The following is a 24,573-nucleotide window of genomic DNA, read 5'->3' as shown; positions in this document are numbered from 1 at the left end:
TAGTGTCCATTTGGGAAAAGCTGGGGAACCACCACACCTCAGGAACCAAACATTCCCACACTGTTGGGTTTCACAGCAGAAAGGAAAACTTCAATCTAGGCCAAAGTGAGACTTTTTTAATGACAGCGAACCAGCATCAAACTGAGGGACCGGCGGCTGTTTGAGAGACGCTAAAGTGTGTCCCCATCATCCGGCTGGAGCTCTCAGGGTAAATACCGCCTGCTCCCCGATGCAGCACTAACCTGCTTCTAGAGCTATTGAGCGTGGGCTTTTTTTTTCCAGGAGTGGTTGGATGGTCGCTCCAGGCAGTAGGGCAGCGCTGGAATAATGCACGCCCCCTGGAAGAGAGGAGTGGAGTGGCGCTGAATGGGTCACTCCACCCCCTACCATCACAGACTATAAAAAGAGCTGTTTAGCTGTGTCCTTGTGTTGGGTTTGAAGAACGTTGGAGACGTTTCATTAAGGAATCTGGGTCAAACTCGTCCTCCGTGATGTCCAGGAGGGTCGTTTAGACCATGGATGTGGTCGAGGTCAAACGCTCTGACAGTCAAAGCAGTCCTCTGGGTTGGTTATTTACATCATTTATCCAGGAAAGTCCCATTGGGATCCTTTAACATTTTAGACAAATGTAGAAAGTTAAAAACAGCTGAACGAGTTCGTCTCCAGGTCCTTCATTTAGATAACTGACCTGCATTTACCGTGTTGATTTCTAAGATAGTCATGTCTATTTTCTACATAAGTAATTCAACTTTATGTGCTTCATTGATACTTATAGATTCTTCATTCTGTCTGATAAAAGTTATGATAATGATAAATCATGTAATGAAATGGTTAGTGGGATTATATAAGTTCAGTTCCTTCCACTCCCTTTCAAGCAATTTTTAATTTTATGTCTAATTATCCTAAGTTTGATTCATCATTGTATGAATGTATGACTGATGATTGTATTGTTTTTGTGTATTACTCTTATTTGATTGCTTGAAATAAACCATTTCAAATCAAATGAAAAATCAAATTCATGCTGGCGTCAAACTAAGACCTGAAATGAGCTTTGGGAGTTGAACAGTTTTTTGCGGTTCGTAGGTGTGCCAGGACAGCGCCTGAACACCAGCCTCAACTGTTTGTCTCTTTTCTCCCAGACCAGTAGCAGTTTAAACTTTCAGCAGACACATTCACACACCCAGGCAAACAAATCATTCACATTTCACATCTTGTGTAACCCTTGTGCTATCCTAGGCACGTTAACATTGGGAGTTGGGTCATCTAGACCCACTAGACAGTGCTCTGAACCTTTTTTCTTCAATGATTTGTGATCTTCACTGGTGTCCATGGATTACATGAAATCTTTCCACCTTTATCCACCTTTGTCATGGTAGGGAGAACATGTCAATGGAAGGGTGGGGTCATCTAAGATAGCACTAGGGATAAAGGTGCACACTTGGTTTTAAACAGAATATTACTCACCATCTGAGTTTCTTTCCACAAACAGCCAACCTGGGGAATTGTACACATCAGCATACATATCCACAGGAAACAGGAAACAGGAAGTGACTTCACATGTCAGAATTGTTTTTTGCGCTGTGTTCCTCTTTCTGTCTAATTGATTTTGTTTCAAACTTATTTCTATATTTGAATTTTTACTATTTTTTCTGTTAAATATCTGTCATTTTGGAGTTATCTTTAAGAATCCTCCAGGAATTTGTTTCAAAGTAGTGGTTGGTTATTTTGGCCTGTGGGCGGGGCTAAGCCTTGGGGTGAGCTTTTCCCAGTTGCAGGAGAGCAGTCTTGGTTGCAGTGGTGGCAACAGGCTCTCCCAGAATTATTAATTAAGATTATTGTTTTGGGATCAATAAAATCCCATTGTTTGAACTTTGGAGTCTGCTGGCTTGGTCATCTACTTTCAGAGTGATTGATTTATTCAGTGCTAAGAGGAACCCAGTCACACTTTATGCTAAAAGGCCATCTTTGCTTTTCTGTCCGGACACTCAGCTCTGACAGCGGGTGGACGTCCTGGGATCGAAGGGTCCTTCAGAACTCCACTGAACAGCCACACTTGAATATGGGGGGAGCCGTCCCGTGAGGCTCTTGTGTCTGAGGTCGTACCAGCAAGTGGTCCAAAAACAGCTTCGGTGGGCCAACCAATTCGTGAATACAGTTCACAGCGACGAGTTCGCGAGCCAGAGTTTGTTGTGGAGCACAGAGAGGCATGGAAAACCGAATCCAACGTGCGCAGAGCCTGGGTGGGGGGCCATGGGTGTCATAATTCGAACATGGAAAGAGAACCGAACCTTGTTTCAAAAGTAGAAACCCAGTTTTTACTGAGTTTCTACCATGGTGTGTGTGTGTGTGTGCGTATGTGCATGTGACGGGGGGCATTGTATGGGTTTATACATATTTTTTGTGAAATGTCTTTCTTTTGGTTTTTAAAATTTGATTGACTGTAAAGCACTTCAATAAACCAAGTGTTAGAAAAATGCAATCCAAAATATGTTGGATTTGATTTGATTTGAAGTGGGGTTTTCTGACTGGAGGATCAAGCCAAGGCTCAAAAGACGATGACTCGTCCAATAAAATTCCCAAACACTTGAAGGTCTTTACAACTTCAATAGTGGAACTATCTGGAGCGATGATCCAGGAATGTTCTTTTACTTTTTGTTTCTTTTTTTGTGTGGGGAAAATGACATCACTTTTGTTTTACTTGCGTTTAGAGAAAGACTCAACTCTGAAAAGTGTGTTTTGTACTTAGCGCCTGAAAATAGTCGTAAAAACGTACAGACTTGCGCCTGAAGGTGAGAGTTTTGAAAGCAGGACCCAGAAATGTGCGTTAACATCGACTTTTCATTAGAAGCGGTGGCTTGAATGCCGGTTTCCAAGGGCGCATTGAACGCACCTTTGGAGATTGGCAGCTGTGAAAGCTCCATGAACTCTCCTGTGGTTCTCCGTTCTCATCTATCTGTACGTCTTCAGCCTGTTAGGAATGTCAGTTTAGACAAAAATACAATAAAAAGGGAAGCAGAGGAATTTCAAGTCAGGAGAATTTGGAAAAAACAAACATTTTTGGCAGAAATGAGGCAGACAGGAGCTTCAGGCCCTTATTAAAAACAATCAGCAATGAGAGCTAATATACTTCATGCTTTTTCCCCCTCATGATTGATGCCATGCTTTCAGGCTACATGCCTTTTATTTCCTTACATTTGGACTCTTTGAAAGAGAGAATTACCGCAGCAGCAAGGCAGCGTCTGTGTGTTTGATACCTGCTCCTTGGGAGGTGGAGGAATACTTCAGGATCAGATCAAAGGCTTCACCTGCAACCCCTGCAGTCAGCGTCTCAGCTGTCAAAGCTGGGAAAACAGCGTTCCAGCGCTGAATGTTTGTTTGGCAGGCCGTCAGCAATCAGAGGGTTGTTTATTTATGACGTTGACCCAAAGAGCCAGGCGACTGACTGCTCAGAAGACGCCTCGCCGCGTCCTGGCTGTGCTGGGTGGAGCAGCTGTCAGTGGCTCTTGTGGGACTGACGGGGATTCCAGGTGACGAACTGCAGAGAAGGCGTCCAGCGCCAGGCTTTGGAAAAGCTGGAAGGGAAGCTGATCACTGAAGACATTCTTTCTGGACTTCAGTCCTTTCAACTTTTCATCCGTAGAATTCCTGTTCTTGAACTCTTTGGAGCTCCTTAAGTTAAACATGGCAGCTTTCTGCTTAAACACGTGTTAGTGCCACTGCACCACCAACCTGTAAAAGAACACAAACCAGCTGATGGCAGACAGATTTATCAACAAAAACACACAAATACCTTTCCATCCATTCTGTTCATCCAACCATCCCTCTGTTCATTCATCCATCTGTCCGGTTGTGCATCCATCCATCCAGACATCCACATGTTGCTTGGATGAATGCAGGGTCAACGGGGGTTCTGGAACCAATCCCAAGGTCCATCCATCCATTTGCCTCTCTGTTCGTCCATCCATCCATCCATCCATCCATCCATCCAACCATCCATCCATCCATCCATCCATCCATCCATCCATCCATCATTCATCCATCCATCCATCCAACCATCCATCCATCCATCCTTCCATCCATCCATCCATCCATCCATCCATCCATCCATCCATCCATCCATCCATCATTCATCCATCCATCCATCCAACCATCCATCCATCCATCCTTCCATCCATCCATCCATCCATCCATCCATCCATCCATCCATCCATTTTTAGCTATGAGACATTAAGCATATTTATTGTAAATACATTTTTCAAATAACACATCTAATGCCCATCTCTACCAGAACTCCAAACAAATGAACTAGTTGTACTAGTACTCTGGTATCTTGATATGGAGGAAAGTATTCTATCATTCTTATCCAAAGCCCATTCACACATAAGGAACGTTATTTTGAGTTTCTGTACTATTTAGAGGTTCCTTGTATTTTCTGTATGCAGATGATGCAGTGTTTTATCCACCACCTTTAATCACGGGATACAGAACCCGGGACTTGATATTTACCTTAAACCAATGATTAAATTCAGGTTTTAGGTGATTCCATCATTCATCCATCCTCTATTTCTGCCCAGGTCTATGCAGTGTCAATAGGGTTGCTGGAGTCAATCCTAGGTACTTCATCATAAAGAAGGGAGTGGTCCATGAACATTTGATGCATGTTTTTGGACTGTTGGAGGAAGCCAAAGTGGATAAAGGGAGCAAACAAACTTCACACAAAAATTTGGATTTGAACTTTCACTGTGAGGGGACAAATGCAAACCGCACGTGATAAATATGCTGCCCTGCCAATTTATCCACCAATTTATCATGTTTTTGCAACTCATGTCCACTAGTCAACCAGGTTTTGGTTCTCAACAACATGATATGTAAAAATAAAAAGGATGATGCCTAACAAAGAGCCCTGAGGTACATCAGATAGATAATTATTATCTAAACCCATTGAATGGATCTCCTGTGATCCAAACCGGATCCATGTAATCTCACTGATGGTTTTGATGGCGTATTTTGGCAAACATGAGGCTGCAAGGAGATCGCTGATGATCTGTTTAAGGTCTAAACCCAAACTATAAAGAACATGGAAAAATGAAGGACTGAACTCTGACCCTAACCCGGGAGAACAGAAAGACCACCACTAAGAACCCAGTGGTGCTTCAGTGGTTCCTGAAGCACTAGAACATCCATCAATACCAGGAATACAAGTTTTTTTTCTCTGACAGAAGCAATTTCATTTCCAAAACTCTCCATGAAGTCCTCTTCTGTGAGAAAGCGTGGTGCAGCGGAGATACTGTATGTCGGCTCAGCCGCACTGCTGACTAAGTAATAAGAAGCAGTTGTGACTGTGCAGAGGCTTATTCTCCTTATTAAACCTTCCAGACTCAGTGAGATTAAAAGTGGAAGCCAGCTTTTCTGAAGTCTGCTTCAGCAGTAAACCAAAGAGCACCCCCTTCTCCGGCTGATTAGCTTTTTATTTTCCAGGATGGAGACAAAGTCCAGAGCTGAATGTGGGGAGAAGTCAGGTGGTTTTCTTCTTTATCAGAGCGGACCACGGAACATGTTCACTAAAAAATGTTTCCGTTAGTCGGAAAACATCCTCATGGAGGCAATTATTCAGAATGAGAAATTAAAAACACTCTGATAAGAAACGCGCCTCACTTTTCCACCTTCTCAGCAGAACCTTGATGGACAGAAGCTTTTTGCAGATTTTTATTGAAGATCCGCTCCAATGAAAATTGTATTTATTATGTCCTTGTGACTTTTTCTCTCACAATAGAGAGAAAATAGGATTAAAATTGCGGTTCTGAGATCTGCATTTTCAGACATTTAAGTCGCACCAGAAGAAAAGCCTGTGGAGCCAAGAAATGCATAAGAAAAACAGAAAAACCATATCTAAGTCGCTCCGCAGCAGAAGTCACAATTTTTTTTGTAGAAAAATGCCACAAATCTCCCCCCCCCCCCCCCCCCCCCCCCCCCGGTAATGCTGCCTTCACATTGAACGTCATTCACGAGTCGAATTCGCGTCCTGCGTCTCTTTTTCGACAGGCGTCAAACTCTCAATGTCGCTGCCTCTTGTTTTTTTTTTTGCGATACATGAAGTTTACTACTCTATCCCTGGAGGGGGGAACTGGGCCCCCAGCAGCGGTGTCCATTACACTGTGGTGCTGGTCCTGGTCCTTGCCTCTGAGTGCTGAGCCTCTCCAAAATTCCAACTGTGGGGGGAGCCCGGTTGGCCAATGTTAACCAAGCCCATGAGGGATCCCACATCTCTTGGACGGCCCCCTTTTGGGCAGGGAGTTTGACCCTTGCCTTGCACTGTGTTGTACTTCGGGCGGGGTGGGTGTGTGGTTGCCTGGGGACGGGTCTCCCTTATGGAGGCCCTGGTTGGTGCATGGGGTTGGGGTGGGGGAATGCTCAGAGCTCCCGGGGGGCGATGGGCTGCTTGTCTGGGGCTGGGGGGGCTCTCCAGAGGATTGAGCCCTGGACTGGGCGCCCTGGCCCACAACGGCGGACGGTGCAAATGCTGATATGCAGACTAACAGTGCCCTCTATTGGTTGTTAGCTGCAAAGTAATGGATATTTTAGCCAAAACTAACCTTTTAATTTCACATAAATCAGACCCCTGACCAAACAGCTAAAAATCGTGATTTACATTTAGAAAAATACTGTATATCTTCATTTAAAGCTAGTGGGAGAGAGTGTAAACAGAGAGCTCTCAGTTAAGGGAAGAGGGGCAGGGTTGCTAGAAAAAGTCTTAAAATAGAATCCTCATAATTAAAAAACCACTGGGAACACTTTGAAAAAAGATGAAAAAATGATAGGAGTGGGACTTTCTGATTGTTAGATTTAGATTTGAATCGTTCGCATGAATGTTTGAGTGAAAGAATTGAAAGTTCAGGACAAAATCCAGAGAAAGAAAGAAAACATTTCTGACTGGACCACAAAACGATCCTCTGAAACAGCTTTTGTAAAAGAAAATATGAGAAATATGCAAACATTGATGTTTTTAACCTTTTTTTCCCAGAAGCCTCTCTTTTTGATATTTTTTTTCTTTCTCCTCTTCTCGTGGAGTTTTACCAAAGAAAGAAAGCCATGACTGATGAAGACACCATAAAGATAAAGTAAAAGCAAAACATCTGGAGGAGCTGAAACTTCATGGGAGGAGCCATGAACCCGTTAAAAGTCCTCATTATTGTCAGTCTGTTTCTGTTCTCGTCACGAGGCTCCTCAGACCTCGTTTATGTGGTGATGGCCACTCTGGCCCCGGACCACTGGGGCATCCTTCGCACCGCCCCTGCCGCCCCCCCCTCTCCGACGTAATCTTCACGAAGTGGAGCGGCTTCTCCGACTCTGTCAGTCTTTACTGTCCTAATGTTTGAGGCTGGACGGCTAATACCAGCTCATGGGCTGTTGCATAGCAACCGGGATGATGAATGCTTATTATGCCGTTTGATCCGTCTCTGTTGTGACTGACTTTGCCAAAGCCGCAGTTTGGAGCTGGAGACCAGAAACATTTCTAATAATGACTTCTGTGGGAAAGACCTTGTATATTTTAGTGCAGATTTATTATAAATTGTGTGTTGATGAAGTTTCAGAGATCAAAAAAATTCTCTGTGATGTTCAGACTCAATCGCCTAAAGGCAGAGCTGTGGATTAAAGTCAGGCTTCTACAATAAAAAAAAAAACATCCGCTGAAGATTTTAGTTTGAGGGAAAACCATCAAGAAAAAGCATAGAGATGGTTTGGACACGGGCAGCAACCAAAGTTTATTTTTGTAGTCGACTGATCTATCAGATTAGTCACGATTCTATCGGCATCCAGCTTTTTGGAGGTGAGCGCAAAATAAAACAAGGTTTCTGTCGATCCAAATGAATCAGCTTCAACGCTGCAGCAGAAAATACATTTGATCTGAACTTTCTGAACGAATCCACCATTTTTTCAACACTTTATTTTGAAAGTCTCCCTCCTTTCTGTTCTAAAGAAGGACAAAACCCCTTCATTCCTACAATATACATCTAGGTGATCAATTTGATAGAAAGACCGACATTTCATACATGGAAAATGCACAAAATGTATGTAAAACAATAATAAGCCATGGGAGGATTCTGGGTTAGAACTGGAACAACAAAGATTGTAAACCCAAACAGGCGGTGGTCGTATGATGGGTGAAGCCGCTTATGGTCAGAGACAGGCGATGGACGGACACTTTGATCTCAAGAGGGAAGCTGGAGAAAGGCAACAGCTGTGAGACGGGGAAAATCCTCAGTACCTGGCAGAACAGGTGATCAGATGAAATGAAGCAAGCAGCAATATACCCAATATGGTAATCCTCCCAATGTCAGCAGGAGGAGGAGCCATCGGAACTGTTGAGGTTCTCACTTTTATAGTGCAGAGTCCCAACAGAGGCAATACTTTCAAAGAGGAAACCATCTGTAAGAACGACAGTGTGAAAAGGTTTTAGTTCATATGTTGCATTCAAGAGGAGCCCTAAGGAGGCCTTTAAGCCTAGTGCTATCCTATGACCCCCCCTTCCATTGACATGTTCTCTCTACCATGACAAAGGTGGATAAAGGTGGAAAGATTTCATGTAATCCATGGACACCAGTAAAGATCACAAATCATTGAAGAAAAAAGGTTCAGAGCACTGTCTAGTGGGTATAGATGACCCAACTCCCAACGTTAAAGTGCCTAGGATAGCACAAGGGTTACGAGTATCTTGGGACCGGTGTGGACCAAACTTCCCAAAAGTCTTTTGAAGTGAACAGTACCAGCTGCTTTTTTGGTGGATTCAGACTGGGAGCATCTACCTCTGCAAACAGGACGGTTTTAAAAGCGTTCTGAGCCGACACCAACCTGAAAGCTGGTGTGGAGCAACGAACCGCCCCTTTTCTCAGAGCGTCCAGCTAACAAACGGAGAAATGTCTGAGCCGTCCAGGAAACCAGAGTTTTTTTTAAAAGAAAAGCTTTCCCCGTTTTGAAAAACTCCTTTTCATCTTTAGTTCTCTTTGTTTGTACCATGAAAAGCAGCAGAACGTTGAAGCAGAGCAGAGCTGCAGTCCGTCTCGGCTTTAGGAGGATCGCGGTCAACCTTCACTTAGGTCGAAAAAGGACAAAGAGCCGGGGGGGACTGCGGTCAAAATCCACAATTTGGAGGGTTGAAAAGCATCTGCAGGTTATGAGTGTCAAAATGTTTGTCAGTTGAGAGAATTTCCTCTTCAAAACAAAAATGGAGGCAGAAATATGTTAAAAACTGAGAAGTACAGCAGTTTGACGCCACATCTTCATTGGTTCTGTTCTCCAGGACCTTATTGTGCTCCTGTTTGGGTTTCATAACTCTATTTAAAACCAAGTTCAAGACAAAACACCTGTCCATCCAATCCCTGAACCTGCTTGATCTGGGTCAGAGGGTTGCTGGAGCCTATCCCAGCAACTCATGCTACGTTCACATCACCCTGGGCAACACGCATTCAAGCCCCCACATCTGATGAAAAGTCAATGTAAACGTGCAAATGTTTACGCGTCGCTACGTGAGTTTCTACGACTGTTTTCGGGCTCTACGTAAAAAACGTGTGGCTACTGAACGCTCGTCAAAAGTTAAACCAGCTGAACTTTGACCAACCAGGAACCGCTTCAACATTTCCCACCAAGCCTTTACCAAATGTAGGTACATATGCCAGCACCGGGTAGTGATGCCAGCGCGTTCAAGGACACTCATGTAGCGTCCGTCACATACCGGATGTGTGCATACGTACATACACTTCAGTGCAGGAACTTTTGGTCCGACATAACGGGACATTATTGTCCTCGTCTTTAGCTTCAAGAACGGTGAGACAAAGCTTTAATTAACAAAAGTTTCAAGACGAAACACCCAGCCATGAATTCTCTTCAGGGTCACGGTGTTGCTGGAGCCTATCCCAGCCACTGTTAGGTGAAGGGTGGAGTTTACCCTGAACGGGTCAGACTATTGCAAAGACAAAACCCGAGCTAGAGAATGCCTTTGAAATCAGCTTTAACTCCAGTGTTGACATTCTTTCAATTTTTGTAACTTTTCCACTGTTTATGTGGTTAAAGTAACTTCAGCGAATTCTGGGGCAGCTAGAAGCAGCTTTACAATAATGACGTCGCCGGTGACACCTCTGATGTTAAACTGTTTCCAGACTGCATCAGTTTCATCAGGACCATCCCATTTCCTCGTTAAACAGACGATGTTAAACTCGACGACAAAGATCCAGATCCTCTGGTCTGATAGTAGAAAACGCCTTTGATTTTATTGTCCTTAATTTTTTTAATTTTAATTTTTTAATTATTTATTTTTCAATTTATTTATCCTCCCTTTATTTATTTATTTATTTATTTTATTTGTTATTTATTTATTTTTTAATTTTTTTTAATTTTATTTTTTATTATTATTATTTTTATTATTTTTTTTAATAAAACTTTCTATTTTTTTTACATTTTTTTTTTACATTTTTTTAAGGAGGTTTTGGTCACAGGAAGTTTGCAGTTTGACATCACGCATCCTTCACGACATTAAAATATGTAGTCTTCCTGGGATCTCTGAACTCCTCGTGTCTCTCCACCAACAGGATAACTGAGTGTGATTGGAGGAGAGCTGTGGATGCAGAAGGTGAGGGGAAGTCGGTGGGTTCTCCGCTGGCTTCCCTGTGTGGGCCTGCAGGCGTTCGACTCAAAGCAGAACTGCTCATGGACCTGACAGCAAGGGGAGGCACGCAGAAACAACAGCGGAGCTGCTTTCTGCAGACTTCCCAGCAGTTGGTGGAAAAAGTTCCAGAACGGTTTTCTACACTTGTTTTTAAAGTTTGGGAAGGGGATGACCGAGTCCTTGCAGGTCAGCTGGTGGACCTGGAGAACCTCCGGCTACAGGAACAAGTTTGTTCTCACAGCTTCTCTAACTTCTGTAATTAGTGCTTTGAGATTTTACCTAAAATGTAAAGCCCATTCTAAATAAAATTTATTATTATTATTAACTGGTGATTTATGAAGAAAAATCTTGAAAATTATCAGGGGTGCCCAAACTATCTCATACCAGTAGCAGAAACTAGACAAAAGTCCTCAGATCCGCATTTGTTTGCAGTGTAAACTGTGTATTTGTTATCGTAACAATAGTTAAACTACTGTGGATTTTCTGAGTTTAGTCTCTAAAATACTCAGGTAGAATACTTGGGGAGGGGGGGGTGTTGAGTTTGGGGTGTCATAATCCTCTGAAAGGCATAGAAAACAATGATATCATCATCGTATACGTTCATCCATCCACATATCTATGCCTTATAAGTTTGATGCTCCAGACACTACCCTCTGCAATTACCGGGCTTGGGACAGGCACAACCAAGACGCTGGTTAGTGCCCTGTTGAGGCCGCAATCCTCTTTTCTTCTTCTGTCCAGCTTTTGCTTTTAATTGTATCATTCACTTTTGTGCTTTATTTGATTCCTTGAGTTCATTTTGAATGTTTGCAGGCCATCGTGTCTGGAGGGGGGGAGTACCTGCACTTGGTGGGGGCCCCCGCCCACATCCGGCACTGTCCTCCACTTCGCCGTCCGGTTCTGCTGCCACGAGGCCAAAGCCCCAGCCCACAGGTGGGCGTGGGCGCTCCTCACATGGCGGCGCACGTTTCTCGCGGCGGTAAAACAAGGCAGAGCGTCTCTAATCAGGCCTCCTCTGAGCTCCTGGCTCCTCCACCGCTGTCACTTTCATGTCTTCATGTTGCGCGAGGATCCCAGCCGGGTGAGCAGCCTGAGCCGGCATCAAGTCCAACTACATAATTGGATGTTTGTTTTGTGGGAGAATAAGTATGTTATTTGTGTGGGCGTCAAGTGAATACATTTTCCATCTGAATTATTTTCCTTCTGGGAAGGACTGCTGCTATAAAAGGTGCAGCTGTGTGTTGTTCTGTTTGTTTGTTTGTGGGATGATGCAGGTTTTTAGAGTCACTCTTCTTCCTCGGCGCATCTGCAGAGAAACATTCCTGAGGATTCAAATATTATCTGCAAAGGCAGAAAATGAACATTTCCCAACAGAAAAAAATCGCTATTTTTAGATGCCGCAGAGTTTCGCTCTTAAATCGAGTTCAGTCAATAAGGCGGAGCATTGATCACACAGACCAGTTTTTTCCTTTCAGCGTTTGCCTCAGGAGCTCTCAGATGACTTTTTATAAAGGTTTTGAGCTTGTAAAGAAAATTAACTGATCACAAAAATGTCATATACATAGAATAGAAAAAACAGAAGGTATTAGAGATGATCCAATTTCTGATTTGATTTTTCTTTTGCAAAAATGTGGACTTGGGAGTCTTTTCTTAGACATCACATGATCATATTTACTTTTTTAGATCTTGACTACGGTCATTAAAAACCTGGTTTTAGTCTCGTCTTCTTAGAACCCCAATAAATATTTTTCTCCAGTTTCTAGTTTAAAAAACTAAATAAAAAGATAGTGGGTTAAGAATAGTGCCCTGTGGTACGCCCTTAACCCCTGTGCTATCCTGTGGGGTCAAGATGACCATTGACGTGTTCTCCCTACCATGACAAAGGTGGATAAAGGTGGAAAGATTTCATGTAATCCATGGACACCAGTGAAGATCACAAACCATTGAAGAAAAAAGGTTCAGAGCACTGTCTAGTGGGTCTAGATGACCCAACTCCCAATGTTAAAGTGCCTAGGATAGCACAAGGGATAAGAAAAAGATAAAAAATCCCCTAATGAATGTATTAATTCATATAAAAAAGGTAGTGGGTTAGGAATAGTGCCCTGCGGTACGCCCTTTATCTGTCGGGATAAAAGTTTCTTTTATTAGGTTTTCCAAAAAAAAACAAAAAACAGAGACGCTACCATTTATTTCAGTGACACATGATAACAGCAGCCTATCTAGATGTCAGAGCTGGTGGCATAAAACACACGAGAGTTTGAGTCCGTCACCCTTGAGCAAAGCAGCTAAAACAGTGTTGCACCAAAAAGCAAAAAACATCTTTTCAAGCCTTTATTGAAGTCCCACGTGGAAAGTTTTGGAAACATTCCACATTCAGAAACGGCTAACGCTGCAAAAATGTGACAAACTGACTCAAATCGACAACTAAGACGTGGAAATTAGGAACAAAGATGCGTTTTCCACACAGAAAGATTGAATTAAAATATCATAGAAGGATGCAATTCTCCATGCGACATTAGAATATTTGCACTTTTGGTTTTTTGTACTTGTTTGATAACACAAAATGTGTTTGTCATCCGCAAAAATATAATAAATTCTCCATAAACTCTCAGTATTGTGTCAAAATAAAAGACTTTCATATCCTCGGGTAAAACGTGAGGAAAAGGTTTTCGTAAAAGTTTAGTTTACCGCCGGGTTTTTATGAAAAACTCTTTGTTTGAATCTCTTAATGGTTGCAGTGGAGAAAGAAAAGCTCCCAGAACCAAATGATTTATTCATCGCTCCTTCTTTTCTTCTCCTTATCTGAAACCAGCAGCAAACAGGAAGTCCACAGACATGTGTGTGTGGTGAGGGGGGGGGCTGAAAGCGGCGCCCCATCAGAACCAGCCTCCACCAAAACATTTTCCAGTAAAAGTCCTTTAATTGACCACAACTAAGCTCTTTTGAGACGTCCCTGTTGTCTTAGGCGGCGTGTTGTGATCACTTCCTGTTCTGACGGCAGCACAGAAACTCGCCCTGTCGACATGATGAGAGGCCGGCGTTTGCTCACAGGAACCCGGAGGAACCAGACGATCATAACTCCTGAGGTTTGGCGAGGCAGAACGCCACCGATGGAGCCAGTAAAATATGAACATCGTGTTATTATTTTAACACATGTGACGCTCACCACGGCAACGACCTCCACCCGCTCAGGGTCACAAACAAACTGTAGGGAGACGAGAAACAACCCCGCCCCCTTCCCCTTCTACACTCTTTCCTGCTAGCTTACAGCCCCTCACACACCTGTAAGCTAACATTAGCCATGCGAAAAAAATGGCGGAACCAGTTTGGAGCCAGATGCCAGCTCGGACGAGGAAAGCCAAGACTACATGAGGATTCATCAGAATGGGGCGGAGCAGGGAGCTTGTGGCCCCGCCCAATTTTCTACATCACAAATACAATAGTTTTCAAACTGCAATATTTCATCTGCTCCTGATTCACAATGATTTTAATGAAAAAAATACTCTGAAATCGGATTTTAAGCTTAATTTTCTCATCATATGCTCTCCATCATGAGAAAAAGGCCAGAAGAAAATGTTAAACGAACCAAAAACAAACATTTTTACTGATTTTTAACTGAAAACTAGACAGTAATGTACACAGGAGGCAATAAACAAATGGAAGTAGGTGAGATTCTGACCGGAAAACATGACAAGAACCAAGAAGCACAAAAGAAATCCAACTGAAGGAGCCGAATCCTCACAGCTGAGAGGAATCAGAGGAAAACTTGTTAGGTCTGAGGGAAGTACAGTTGCTTTGGAGCGCCAGATTTCTGACTGCCATCACTAACTCATCCACTTACTGTTCTCAGCACTGTTGTCACTTTAAACTGCCACTTTAACCATCTCATTGCTCTCTGCACTGTTTAGACTACTGTTATTCTTCTTATTATTGCCGTCTTTTTATCTATTTTTTAAGTCGTTTATTTATTTATTTTTTATATGCTGCTTGCACTGTGGGGTGAGAGGAAAGCAATTTCATCTGTGCTGTATGTCTTTATGGATGCAGTACATTTGACAATAAAGCCGACTTTGACCTTTGACCTTTGATTTCTGTGCAAATCTCAACATTTCCTGTTGAATCCAGGCTCTTGAACTTCATCTGTTCTGAAGAGTTTCTGTTACTAAACGGGTTTGTTTACAGCAGGGGAGGAAAAATCGACCCAAACAACTTCTCCTTCAAGTGGCTAAACTTTTCCGGACAGGTCGGCTCTGGTGGCCCTGAGGTTTGACAGTTATGACGGCAGAAAGGAGGCCAGAGGAAGAGGAAGAGGAGGAGGAGGCTGGGACCTGGACCGGAATGCAGATGAGGAAATGATCCCCAAAAGAGTGTCTGAATGCGGAGGTTTGAAACCTCGCCTGCAGAAGACAAGCTGACCAAAGAAGCAGAAAATACTTTTCTTTCCTTTCATTACAAAAAGAGAAGTTCATTAAATGAAAATTGGACAAAACAAATCATCAGATTCACAACTAAAGGAGATTTTAAAGTGCAGCATGAATTACTATTGAAATCCATTGATAACAAAAAAACAGCTCGGTATATTCCTCAGATCATCAGCATAGATCCTGGAAAAGTGTCTTTAAGTGAGAAATGCAACCTTTTTGCTGCTAAATGCGTTTATTTGAGTGATAGTGCAGCTACTGTCTCAGATAAGCTAGAAATGGTTAAAAACAAAGACATTTCTAGAAAATACAGCTGAGAGAAGATAACAGAAATCTAAGTTTATGACCTTTCAGTGCAAAAGCAAGCCTGAAAAAACGGTCCTCCTCACAACAAGTGAATACAGGTGGAATAAATTTTATGATAAATGTGAAACAATTGTTTTAAAAGAAGTAGGGATTCCTGCTGGGAAATGAGCTATAAACACTCATTCAGGTATATTGCCCTGACAAATGGAAACGTTACGTCTTAAATCAAGCAAGTTGTGTCAAAAATAAGGTTTTATGTAGTTAGAGTATGGGAACATTTCTATCTTTACCTTTTCCCGCCAAAAACGTCACATTTAAACACAACAGCCACAACAGTTTTTTTAGAATACATTTTTCTAACAAAATAAAACCAGAATAAAACATTTTCAAATGAAGTAAAATGATGTCTAAAGTCAGGGGCGGAGCTAGAATTTTTTAAGTGGGGGGGGGGGGGTATCAGAGTTGAAGCCCAATACAAAATGAAAAGGATCAAAAATAAATTTTTCTAAAAGATTTGTTTATATTTGGTGTTATTTTTACTTTAAGACGCTTGTACTGATGATTTTTCAATCTCTGTCGGTGAAAAATGAGCAGGGGGCAAAGCTTTTTGCTGGGGCTGCAGCTGCCCCCCCCCCCCCCCCCCCTTTGCCTCCTGTAGCTCCGCCCCTTTTGTAAAGTCACAAAACTGGTTTCATTAGAGACATGACTTGAATAAAATACGATGTTTTCAAGATGAAACGACTAAAGATATTCCAGATCCATGGAGAAACATTAGTTTTGTCTTTTATCAGGTGGAAACCCACATTTACACAACAACATTTGGGGATATTTTAAGTTTGTGCTGTAAAGATGATGGAGGAGTTGTTCCTGTGAGACTTTGCTGATGTCTCCTGCATCTATGGGGCAGAGGAGCATTAAAAAACCACAGAAAATGAAGAAATCTCTGTACGTCAGAGACTTCAGGATGGTTGTGTCAACCAGGTGAATGAAGGAGGGTCTGGAAGCTCCGCCCCCTGGACTAAAGGAGATTTTAGAGTAGAACGGGTTCAGGTCAGCGCTAAAAACTAGCATGATATTAGCAAATGCATCTGTTTCTGTGAAGATTACGTTTATTTCAGTGGATAATCATTGTAAAGATCTAAAAAAAATGTTTTAGATCTTCAACATAAGTTTTATGATTTTCAGTTGTTCGAACGTGTCTTTTCTCTGCGTCTTTCTAAACTTTTCTCTAAATCACATAATAGTAAAGTTTGGTATGTAGAAACAGAAATGATTTTTTTGCTCTGAACTCTTGACGATAGAAAAACGTGAATTAAGATTCACTTCACCGTCATTTGTACTTTAAAGTCAGACGTCAGGCATTCATACGGAAGCATAATCAAGTAAAAAATGGAAAAACGGGTGTTTTTCTTCCTGATCCGTGTGATCACACAAACATGGCAGGTCTGTTTTGTCTTCCAGCTTTATCCACTTCACTGTTGGTCAAGATATTCTCATTTTCTTGTTTTGAGATATTAATTTCTAAACGTTTGATATATTTTTTTCTGGATATGTTTTTTAAATCATGTTTTACTTTTGTTGAGATATTAGAAATGTTTTTCAAGATCGTTTTTTTTTTCTTGACCTCTTTGATACAAATAATTGTACGAGTTTTTTTTGTGTCTTTTAATATTGTTTTTCCTTTTTTTTGAGAATTTTTGATGATTTTCCAAATATGTTTTTTGTTTTACCGAACATAATGGAAACAAAAAAACCTCCAAAAAACATTTAATAAAACAAAAAAATAAGACTAAAAACACTTACGATACGATGGGCTGCATGGAAGCGTTTTGTTTTACGTTCTGAGGAGAAGAGCTAGTTTCAGATTTGAGATTGTCTTGCATGTTTTCTCCGTCACGCGTGTGTAAAATCCCCGTTTGTCCCCCAGTCGGTTCAGTAGCGTACAGATGGTCCAGCGTCCGCTCCATGGAGGTTTCAGACTGGAACCCCCGCTGGCCTGTGAGGTCAGCAGACCTGCTTCCACAGCAGCGTTGGCATTCCCGTCACGTCGCCGTGCGCTCAGGTGGATCCTGCAGTTCAGGGAGCTGACCCGCTTTGCTGAAGCACACAGGAGGTCAACAAACAGCGCAGGCGTGAGGTGAATCCAGTCCTCCGGCCGGCCGGCCGGCGGCTTGCTGAAGTGTGTTCTGCTGGGACGTGTTGGTTCTGGGTGGATTCAAATGACCAAAACCCCTCATGACGGAGTTCTGACAGGAAGTTCTGACCCAAAAGTCTTTTCCTTTGGTTCTTTCTGCCCCAGTCTGTGAGAAATTACCCCCACAGCAGAGCACCGTCTGCAGGAATCACTGCTGGCTCTGTAGCGTAACTAAAGTCACCTAAAATGAGGAAATCTGCCCTGATCTGAGGAAGAACATCAGGACAATTGTTTGTCCGTTTTGATTTAAAAAGAAAGTATCCAGTTAAACGAGGAGTTCCACACAAGCTTTCAAAAAGAAACTAAAACATCTAAATGTTCGATAGAAGGACTTCAAATAGAATGTTTTAAGCCCAAAAGGAGCTTTGCTTTCTAGCAAAACATTGATACTTTTGGAGTTTTAGGTTCCTTAATGTCATATATTTTGGTCACAGAGACAAAAACCAGTGTAATCGGTGGAAATGACTCATTTTAGAACTTAGTTGTCTCATCTCAATAAATCCCCATCAAATCTAAAACTTATTCTGAGAACATAAATCTACATGTTTGCTTCCAAAATAATAACGAATTCCAGACAATATTCAATCAAAAATCGTGCTCCTTCTTATTCCCTTCAGAAAATAAATACAACGTCAGGTCTTGGAAATGTAAAGAAAATGGCATTAATGATTTTCTGCTTTTTTTATGTCCATCAACGAAGGAAAGTGTGTAAAATAGTGAAACGGTTGTCATGGTAATGTAATCTGACAAGGCGCTGCACCACCGCTGCAGTCAAGATTCAGCGATATATCTATGCTGATCGTCCCGATGGGTTGAATAAAGCATCAGTTCAGAGAGAAAGTTCACCTCTTACCGCTTGTTTTTGTCCAAATGATGAAGCAAAAGGTTGTTTTAAAGAAGCTGGCGCAGTGATACAGAATATTTATGCTATGCGACCGGAACTTCTTTTGTCAACCTGCGGTTATCCTGTGGTACAACCTGCGGTTATCCTGTGGTTTAATGCACACCCAGCAGCCAATCAGAATCAAGTATTCACCCGGACCATGGTATAACACCAGTTAAGATCATCAGGAACACACGCATGTAAATTGTAGTTTTGAATATGACATCTTTCATCCTGCATCGTGGTTTTAGGTCAAACCGTTGGCGAACAAACCCCAGATTCTAGATGCCAAGTGACTAAATAAGGAGGGGCCGCTGAAAACCCTCTGGAGCGCAGAGACAAAGAGAAGCGAGGCTTAAGTTTGTCTTATGGTGCAAAAAACAAGAGTATCTGGTGCTACAGTTGAAGAGAAAAGGCCATCCAGCTCCGTTATCCAGGCACTAAAGCAGAGCTGCTGGCTCGTCCTGCGGCAGAGAAATTCCTGATCTCTTTCCTCGAGTGTTCGCTCCCTGGTGAAGAGTGGAGAGCAAAGGCAGATATGTGTGAGAAGGGCCATCCAGCACCAGGATAATTGTAACCAGAGAGGCTTCTGGGAAAGCCTGCCAAGTACAGCCATTAAAGCAGCAAGAGGCGTTAATGCCAAGAACGGATAAACACAGACGGTCTTATTAGAGGCGGAAACTGGCAGGAGCCGCCGCAGTTTGTTAATAATTTTTAGAGCTAATGTTTCCTCAAGTTTATTCGGACTCCAGAGAGCGACTGGAACAAGGAGACGGAGCGAGAAATGCTCAATAAAACAACGGAGCCAGCTGTGACAAGAAGAAACGCACACAAGTGAGGCGACGGGGAGAGGAGTTCCTGTCCTGTACGGAGCGGAAACGGAGAGTTCAACACAAACTAAGCTGTGAACGCATCAGGGGGGCTGACAAATGGCAGCTTTAACCTAAGAAGACATGTTTAGTTTGACCTTTAGAGATCTTTTCTTAACAGATTTTTGTTCTTTTGCTGCTACACGATGACCAGACAGTTGGAGCAGCAGGTCAAAAACAGCAGTTTTCAGTAACTGGATCGCTGTCAGGTGTCATGGTGTATTGGTGGGCGGGGGTTGAAGGTTTGCTCTCACAGACCTGCTGACTGGAATCTCACACCTCTAATTGGTTTGGTTTTCTTGGACATACGGCGTTCTCTGAAGAGCCAAACCATCTTTGAACATGTGTGGTTCCAACAGCTGATTGCTTTGGGGTTTTTGACCAAAACGAGCTCTGACCAGGAAATGAAAACTGAGGGAAACCAGCAACTATAAATGAATCTGAGTCCGTTCATCCTGACTTCACCATCTATGAAACGTCATTCGTCTTTTTCTTCATTTCTTGATCTGCTTGGATCAACCTGAACCTTCACTTGTTTTGTGGACGGGTCCTGTCATGCTTCAATATTTTACTCACACTGTTCAAAATAATTTTTTTTAATTTATAATGTGTTTAGGCTACAGTTTTTAAAAAACAACAACAACCATAATCTCTACATGTAGGACAAAGTCACAAAACTACCTACAAATCACCCATTTTAATAACATTTTTCTATTTTTGAGTCTGTGTTGTCAAACCATTGCTACAGTTTTCTCCCAGAGTTCCTATCATTTGGTTGCTTTGTTTGCTTAGGAAGTCTGTCTGTGTTCACACTGACGTCAACTGGGACAGAGTTCATTTATAAGTGGAAACCCTTGTTTTTGAAAGAACCAGAATCATTTTTTTGGTTTCGAACAAGGTCAGCTGTGATTTAATTGCTGCCATGTAAGGAGAGCCCCCAAGAAAGAAAAAACAAAGAACAGATTAAACTACGACCAAACCAACTAGATCATGACCAAACCAACCACATCATACTAGGACCAAACCAACCACATCATACTAGGACCAAACCAACTAGATCAACTGGAAACAACCACATCATACTAGGACCAAACCAACCACATCATGCTAGGACCAACCCAAACACATCATACTAGGACCAAACCAACCACATCATACTAGGACCAAACCAACCACATCAAACTAGGACCAAACCAACCACATCAAACTAGGACCAAACCAACCACATCAAACTAGGACCAAACCAACCACATCATACTAGGACCAAACCAACCACATCATACTAGGACCAAACCAACCACATCATACTAGGACCAAACCAACCACATCAAACTAGGACCAAACCAACCACATCAAACTAGGACCAAACCAACCACATCATACTAGGACCAAACCAACCACATCAAACTAGGACCAAACCAACCACATCAAACTAGGACCAAACCAACCACATCATACTAGGACCAAACCAACCACATCATACTAGGACCAAACCAACCACATCATGCTAGGACCAACCCAAACACATCATACTAGGACCAAACCAACCACATCATACTAGGACCAAACCAACCACATCATACTAGGACCAAACCAACCACATCATACTAGGACCAAACCAACCACATCATACTAGGACCAAACCAACCACATCAAACTAGGACCAAACCAACTAGATCAACTGGAAACAACCACATCATACTAGGACCAAACCAACTAGATCATGACAAAACCAACCACATCATACTAGGACCAAACCAACCACACCATACTAGGACAGAACCAACCACATCATACTAGGACCAAACCAACCAGATCATACTAGGACCAAAACAACCACATCAGACTAGCACCAAACCAACCACACCATGCTAGGACCAAACCAACCAGATCATACTAGGACCAAACCAACCAGATCATACTAGGACCAAACCACCACATCATACTAGGACCAAACCTACCACATCATGCTAGGACCAAACCAACCACGTCATGCTAGGACCAAACCAACCACGTCATGCTAGGACCAAACCTACCACATCATACTAGGACCAAACCCACCACATCATACTAGGACCAAACCAACTACGTCATGCTAGGACCAAACCAACCACGTCATGCTAGGACCAAACCAACCAGATCATGCTAGGACCAAACCAACCTGTGTGAAAACTGTTTTAGGCCAGTCTGTTGTGTTTACAAATTTTTATGCCAATTCCACTAAGCTCTACTTAGCTCCATAAACAAGCCCCCCCTCCCCCATGTCGGCTGTGTTAACTTCGGAGCCGAATGATTCGTTTAAAGCTCCTCCATGTAATTAAAATGTAATTCTCATTGAAGAATTCATTGCCTTTGTACACGTGGAGCCCCTCAGTCCTGGTGTGTCCTGTTTCCATGGTAACAGCAAAACCCAGGGGGGGTTAAAAGAGGGTAAGTGATGTGGACAATTACCTGAGGCCCCCGCCATGGGAAGGGGGGGGGCTTGTCGGTAACAAATTAACTTGGCAGCAGTCGTTGTGAAACAACAGGCACCCCCCCCCCCTTCCCTTAAATATTGTTGCTCGTTCAGCCACAGACGCCACAACATGACGCCGTGTTGACAAACCCCGAGCTGGGAAACCCAATGAAGGAGGTGAGGGATGGAAGAAAAGGTGCTTTAAACACTTCCTCTTTCGTTCACGGAGGTGTCTGTGGAGATCTGGGGACATTAGAGCTTTCCTAAGGACTGAATGGAACCCCGGTTTTTTAACAGTGCACACACACGCTTTCTGTGAAAAGAAAAGATGAAGCTTCTTTAGAACCTGTGTGATTCTTTCATGTCTGAGAATAAAACCTCAACTTCACTCAGTTGCTTTCTGGGTTCCCTCTCGGCACTGAACCAGAAGCTCAACGTCCTGAAACCACGGATGTTGAGGGGTTTGGGGCACGTTTGGTCCCAGCTGATAACTCTGAGTGGTCAGCTTCTTCATAAAAGTCTGCTTCTTCTCGTACGCTGGGGATGGGGCTATAATGCTCCAAGGTCGACAGGTAGGGGAGGGGGGCGGGGTTACTCCTGCCCACAACTCAGAGATCATGTTCCAATGAACTGCTGCTCTGCAGACACTAAGTCCTAGTCTTAATAATCGTACTTAAAAGAGCACTTGGTTTTGTCTACTCTGTAAAAGTATTGATTAGTAATGAAATTAGACAATAAAAGTCATTTATAGATATTTTGATTCTTCTGTGAGTTGATTTGTGTTAACCCCCCCCCCCCCCAGCCCGCAGTATATTGAACAGCTCCATCAGTCACATGACCAGAGGAGACACAAGTTGTTTGTGTAACCCTTAACAACACAACATTGCAAGTTGTTATCTGATCAGTTTTTGATGATTCCTTTGCTTTCAGGATGAAAAATTCTTCAGAAAAAAATAAAGAAAAAAATCACCAATAAAAGGGATCAGTAATCGTATTGAATCATCCAATAAACTAGTAATAGTTTAAAAATAGATGATCTCAGTGAGACTGTAAAGCAATTACTTTATTATGGAAGAGCGTACAGAAAAGTGGGCGGGGTCTATGGAGATGAACGTTTACTACAGTCCACCTACTATTGGAGATCAGCATCTATTAGTCCTATAACCTGTGTCAATAAAAGACGAAGCACCACTAGAACCTATACGGTAACTGTCTGTTCTACGAAAAGGAGCTTCTGGATCGGTACCGAGAGGGAACCCAAACCTACAGAACCCAAACCAGAGGAAGATTTATCAGCACCTACCCATTTCAGCCCCACCTCCTGGACTAGACAAATAGGACAAGCCCCGGAATTGAACCGCCACACAGAGGTAACACCGTTAATAATAATAATGGATTAGATTTATCTGCACTTTTCCAGGCGCTCAAAGCGCTTACAGTGTGTCCATTATTCATTCCCTCCTCATTCATACTTGGTGATGGTATCTACCATCTACTGCCAGTTTGCGCCTACGGCCCCTCTGACCATCACCGGGACATTCATGCACATTCACACACCAGTGGAGCCACACTGGAGGACAGGAGGGTGAAGTGTCTTGCTCAGGGACACAATGACAGATGACTGGGGGGAGCAGGGATCGAACCACCAACCCTTCGATTATTGGACGACCTGCTCAACCGCCTGAGCCACTGCCGCCCTAAATACATTATATTTATAGACCCAGAACTACTAGAACTGTTAAATGATACAAACTCTTGGCTTTGCTCCAGGTGTTTGACCCAAAAAGTGTTTTTTATGACACAGCATCATTTCCGGGCTCACTATCAAAATACCTAAAGAACCAACAACTGTCACGGCGCCGCTCCATAAGCCGGGAACCGAACGTGACAGCGCCTGACAGTGACGGCTGTTGAAACTTTACAGCTCCCGTCGTCAGCAGACATGAGCCGACACAAAGAGCCTCTCTGCTTTTTCTCAGCCCACTTTAGCGCTGACTTCCCCTCACGCGCAGCTTAAGTCATCAAACATGTCAGCAGAAAGTTCCCCGACGACCCACTTCGCTGTCTGGGTCCGCGGTTCCCTTCGCCTCTCTGCGTGTTTTCTGAGGCAGCGCTCTAAACGCAGGTTCAGCAGCTGCTCACATCACTTAGAAAGGGCAACAAAGAACTCATTTCCTCTCTCTTTTTCCACATTTAGAAACAGAATCCAGGTTCTGAATGTGGCTCTGCACCTGTTCCACACCTGCATGCGTCACATGGGTTCAATTTCCCAGTAGGGTAGGGGTTAGGGGGTAAGAAGAGGACAACATCTAGATCCATCGTCTATATTTATTTGTTTATTTCACTCCAATGGGGGAGGGGGGTATTTATCTTATTCTTGGCTTGAAATTTGACATTTTTGTAAAATGGATCAGAGTTGCCAAGGATACCCTGTTACCTTAAGGTTAGGGGCCCCTCCTCATTGACGTCAGGGTCAGAATCTAGTCCAAGTTCGGGCTCGGAACCAAACATGAAGCAGCTTGAGACACAAAGGTTTTTGAACCACACCCATTAGAGGTGGAAGTTATAGTTAGAGTAAAGATTAGGGTTCATGTCCCTTCCCCACTGACCTCAGCGTTTGGAGACCTTCCCCACCAACCTTGAGGTTTGGGGCCCCTGTCTAGTGACCTCAGGGTTCACACCTCTTCCAACTGACCTCAGGATCAGGGCCCCTCCTCACTGACCATAGTGTTTGCAGCCTTTCCTCGCTGACCATAGCGTGTGGGCCCCTTCTCACTGACCTCAG

This window comes from Oryzias latipes, chromosome 2 (genome assembly GCF_053564925.1).
Source record: "Oryzias latipes strain Hd-rR chromosome 2, Olatipes_Hd-rR_3.1".
Taxonomy (NCBI): domain Eukaryota; kingdom Metazoa; phylum Chordata; class Actinopteri; order Beloniformes; family Adrianichthyidae; genus Oryzias; species Oryzias latipes.
Note: the sequence above shows the minus strand (reverse complement) of the source record.